The sequence below is a fragment of the Impatiens glandulifera genome, chromosome 1 (genome assembly GCF_907164915.1).
Source record: "Impatiens glandulifera chromosome 1, dImpGla2.1, whole genome shotgun sequence".
Classification (NCBI taxonomy): domain Eukaryota; kingdom Viridiplantae; phylum Streptophyta; class Magnoliopsida; order Ericales; family Balsaminaceae; genus Impatiens; species Impatiens glandulifera.
The window spans coordinates 99,430,142-99,436,141 of record NC_061862.1 but is presented as its reverse complement, the minus strand read 5'-3'; positions in this window follow the sequence as shown (position 1 = coordinate 99,436,141).

The window sequence follows — 6,000 nt, the reverse complement described above, 5'->3', positions numbered from 1 at the left end:
CCCAAAGTATTTCATGCAAATGATGCAATTAGATATCTTTCAAACTCATCACTTAAAATGAACTTGCATGATAACAACGTTTGTCTATCTGTATTATCTATCACTAAAAGTATTGTTATTCAAAATTGCAAACGTGAACATTCTATGTAATGGTTGCTAACAAAGGTGAACAACAAGCTATCAAATATCGGTGCATCAAATAATTTTGAGATATGGGAGAGCTCAATCTGTTGAATCTAGCCATGGTCGCAAAAAAGATGTCAAGTGATGACACATGTATAGGCCGAGAATCATAATCAACAAAGAGTTATTAAGGTGAGCCAATTCATAGTAATTTCACTCTAATAGACATGTTTGCACTATCATAAGTTGTTTGGCGGATGCTTTCAACAATGATAGTTTAGACGCTATTGTACAAATGTTTTAAGATAGAACAACTTCGAACCGAGTTTGAGAATAGTTAGTATGAGCCCCTTCATAAAAATGGAAAATTTATCTTTGTAATTTTTTTTATCGAGAAATTAGAATGAAATGGAATATGAATGATGGACTAATAAATATAAGAGGACTACTATTGATCATGAGGATGTGACATTGTTTCAACTTGAAATTTGACATCTCATTGCAAGTGGTAATCTCCTAATTGAAATTAGTGGTAGGTGTGTGGTCTTTGTAATTATGTTTTGGACTTCTAAGACAAGATACTTCCTCGAAGACATGCAGATTTTGTTGATGGTTATTTTCTAAGGATTTGACAATGTCTTATTTTGGATCTCATGTTATGTTTGGAAATTACTATTATTGTTTATGTGTTTGCATTCCTCCCTTTTATTGCATTTTATGGATTTTGCTTGGTTGATTTGTACTATATATAATATACTTTTTATAAGTTTTCATGATATTGCATTTTTAATACAAATTTCCCTTTGTATTAAAAAGGTGGGACTATGACACACTTAGACATCTCAACCTCTCTAGTGAAAAAGAAAATCATAATAAAATCATACTTATAAGTCTACTTTAGTTAATAGCTATCAGGTAGAACTTTTAAATCAAACAAATCTACAAGTACATATCAATCTGGTACAACGGGACAAAAACTTCCTTCAATAATCAATATCACCCTTTTTAAGATAATGTTAAAACCAAGAGCTTTCACCATTAATGAAGGGTTTCCGGACCCTTTAACTACATTCAATACTGCATTTATCACATTGTTTTTACATGGGTTTAGTCCCGGGTGAGACATTAACCGCAGTCATAACCATTTTTTAAATCAAATTGATTTCTTAGGTAATAAAGGAAATGTGTACATGCTAAATCACATCTCTTATACTTGTACACTAGCAGATTTTCTAAATCAAATACAATGAAAGCCTAATCTCAGCTATATTTTTCTCCTCTAATCCCTTTATCTATAATAAATCAAACATGGTATTAAAGCATCACTTTGATTGCTCATCTTTTCATCCAATGATTGAAATAGACAAGAATCAATCTATTCTCCCCAGGTCAGGTAATCAGAGACGCATGTGAAACATCCACGCAGATGTGGAATGCACTCCAAAAAAATGTTTTCAATCCAATCTAGAGCATGCCTGGTCCAATATGCCTTCAACTGCAAACATAGAAGAAAGAAATTCGAAAGATGACTGAATATCTTTGATCTGTTAAATGGGTCCAAATGCCATGTCTCTTTTGATTTTTGAGGTAGCCTAGATACTTGTTGTAACCGTAACATAGGTCATTCTCGTCCCAAATGCACTATATATGAGAAATTTGGACATGTCCACATCAACAATGTTAATTAAGCAATGGTTTTTGGTCATCTTGTTGTCAATTTTCAACACATATTAGAATCGTTTTGCTTTCTTACATTAAAATCTGTTAATACCCAATAGCCCCTGATTAATCAAGGGATTATCAAGGGTCAGACCATTTACATTATGTATTGCATTTATTATCTACCTTGTACTTTATACAAGAGATGTAATAATAAAATGAAATACTATGTACTCCAAATGGTCTCCAAGCATATAATCTATAGGATTCATGATACATTATTTTCCTTTTGCCGACAGCATTCTATCTTTGTTACATAGAGTATCAAAAGATCATAAGTGGACTCCCATGAAAACTTTCCAAAGGGTCACGATAGTGGGACAGTCCAATTCCCCAAATAAATAAGCCATATTGGGTGCCCTTATTTTATGGCAATTGATCATTTTTGGATTTTTTTACTCAACGTAAATGAATCGACAATCCTAGTTATGGCAATGAATTGTTGATTGGTTTTAAGAAGAACTTATTTTTCACCTATTGTCAGGTATCAATCTTTTTTTCCTCATTTTAAAATCATGAATCTAGTTTCTTTTAATATAAAAACCTAAATTATTTGTCTGATTAGGAGTGAGTCTTATCACAAATTTAAATTATAACGACAAAGAAAAAAAAGGTAAGAAAAACAACAAAATAAAGCAAACAAAGTGACAAAACATAATTACCAACAAACGGGTAAAAACCAATAGGAAGGAAGAATTAAGGAATTGTCTATATATCTTCTCTACTTAATTAATTAAAATATAGTGTTAAATTTAAAATTTTACAATTTTAAGATTTTAGAATAAGTTAAGAATTTGATTTATGTAAAATTTTATAATTTTAAATTTATGATTGTAAGATTTTATAATTTTATAAACAATATTGATAATTTTATAATATTTCACACATATATATATATATATATTATAATTATTGATTAAAAAAAGTTATATTTATTTAAATTATTGTAATTAATTTTATAAATATTATTAATTTTTAGTGTTATTATTATTATTATTATTTAATGATACTTAATTAATAAAAAAAATTAATAATAATATAAAACTAATATATATTACTTTTAAAATAAACTCGATTTAGAATAAATTTTATATTAAAAAAAATATACTTACAAAGTTAAGTAAATTATGAATTAAGTAGATTTCATCTCTAGCTTACTTCATCTTCATATTTCTACAACATTAAATTTTTATTTATTTGAATTTTCTTAAAAAGTTTTACATTTTTTAATCTTGTATTTATTTTTATTCCACTCCAAAATGATAAAAGTGAAGTTTATATGAATATTTATTTGAATCGATTAATTTTATGATAATAGCATAAATGAAGTGAAACTCTGAAATATATATATATATATATATATATATATATATATATATATATATATATATATATATATATATATATATATATATATATATATGTTTCAAGTTCTAATAAAATTTATAATAACGTATCTTGTTTTTATCTCAAATAATATGAACTGAACATTCTTTTAATTATTTATTCTTTGTTAAACCAACATATTTAATTTTAATTTTGTACAAAAATTTTAAAAAAATAAACTTTAGAGGAGTTGAAAGGTTGAGTTGATGTTGCGTTTGGTTAGGTTCGACATCTTATTTAGTTGAATCGGTTTTTTCGTCTCAGATTTTTATAGTCCAAAAAATATTTTCAATCGTTAGTGGATCGTTTGTTATTTATACTCTCTGATTGTGTTGAGGATCTTTTCTCGAGTTCGTGTTCGTCTCTTTCTTAGCAGCAAATTATAAAACGAAATAAAAAAAATACTCGATTTGATCTGACCTATCTTGTATTTTTCACAATTTCAGCTATATATATATATATATATATATATAGATGGTTCATTTTCACATGGATAGACTTTTTTTCAGCATTCTTTACCAACTCACAACCATGGCCCTACACAACACTGACATCCCATTTTAACTCAAAATGTTTTTAGTTAGAATCGAATTTGTTTATCTTTTGGTCTTTTAAATCGACTCTTACCACTATACAATATTAAGTGAGTTCAATTATAGTTGGGATTCCATGTTACCAAACTTTCCGTGAGCCCTATGTGCCTTCCATAAATATATATATATATATATATATTACCTTTTTACCCCTCTTTGAGAGGCACATGGAGAGTTTGGTAACAAGAATCTCAATTTGTTCAATTAAGTGTTTTTAGTGAAAATTAAACTTGTAATATTTTGTTTTTAAAAACTTTTGTCACATAAACTCTTTAAACATGTTAAAAGTTAACCCATAAACAAACACAACCTTGGTTTTTATAGCTTTTTAAATGATTCCAACTATTTAGATTTAATGAAAATAATCTTTTATTCCACATTAATTATTAACAAAAATAGTAAAATAATATTTTATGTCTTATAACATTTTCAAATATTTAATGTTACATGTAAACAAAAATAACCCACTTTTTAAATCAATCAAGTTAGTTTTTTTATTTAAATAATCTATTGTAGGACATTTTTGTATTTTTGACTTGTATTTATATTTTGTTAGGGAGATTGTATTTATTTATACAGGGAGATTGTATCAGACAATCCAATATCTTGTTTTATTTAATCTTCTTAACCCTAAGTCTCTGAAAGTTTGGATTTCTTATCTCAAGTTGAAGTTGATTGATCACTACTACTAGATCAATGTTTTCTTGTCAAGAATAAACTTGGATAATATGCATCGGTTTGTTCCTCTTCCTTTGCTGAATTGGAAAACAAGATTCTATTATTCCATCTTATAAAGCATCGGTTGGCAACCCACTATTTCTTTGTAAAGCAAAGGCAACTTATAATGCAACAAAGGACAAACTCAATGGTTTGTTCCATACGGGTTATTTGTGGATTTTACTAAAACCTAACCATCACGTTTTCTTCATCTTTATCGGATCAAATCATTATATTTATTAAATAAAATACTCAATTATCTCTTATTTAAATATATTTATAATTTTATTATTAAACAAAATAAAGATGTTTAAGAGCTCGTTTGATGAACTGATTTTTTGGGTTTTTCCAGGATTTTATCCCAAAACCCAAACATCCTTTATTCCATCATTTCAACTATCTAATCAATCATTTTATATATATAAATACCAAAATTACCCTTTATTTAATTATATAAAATTAATTTATATTTAAAACTAAAGGATATTTTTGACTTTTTAACTTTAAAAACTAGTTTTTTTAAAATTTCATCAAACAAGGTTTTTTAGGACAAAACCCAGAAAAAACCCTAATAACCAAAGATCAAACAAGCCCTAAGTATATACTTAAAAAAAAACAGTTTTTTTTTTTCAAACCATATAAACTGTTTTTTTACTAGTTTTAATTCCAAAAATCAAACATCTAAATGAGTTTATATATATATATATATATATATATATATATATATATATATATATATATATATATATATATATATATATATATATATATATTTTATGGTAAAACGCATTTTATTATACATCTAGTAAAAAATATTACATCTTTGTAGGTGTAGTATTATATGTTATTTAATATATTATATAGGCATTAAAGATATTTAGTTAGATATCGGAAACACAATATAAAGAGAATAAACAAAAAAAAAGTTAGATATTTAGAGTTTTAGTTTAATGATTTAGCAGTCGAATATATCGACTTTGGTTCGAATCTTAGGTGGTAAATTTTCATAGAATTCTCTACAATCTAATTAGTCTAAATTTTTGTTTGAACTTCTCTTAGATACTTGTTTGAGTATTCTACATTGGTGAGATTTTTTTTATCATTGTTATTGTAATCCACCATTAAGGGTGATTTTGTAATAGTGAAAATTTATGGTGTTAAAGAAGATGTTGGTGTAACTCACTATAATATAGTGAATATGTTTAAAAAAGTTTACGGGTCCGTAGTTTTATTATTTTTGGATTTTTTAATTAAAAATTGAATTTTCTCTGTTTACTTTAATTTTACGGTTTGTTATCTCGTTTAATTATGGTGCTTATCTTATTGGGAGTTGGGACATACCAAGAAGGAAAGAACAATTATTTCGCAATTATTATTAGGTGTTTATCCCGACCCATCTAAAAGTGTAAAAACTCGTAAAAAAAATTATAATATTATTTATTATAAATTATAAAGATATACT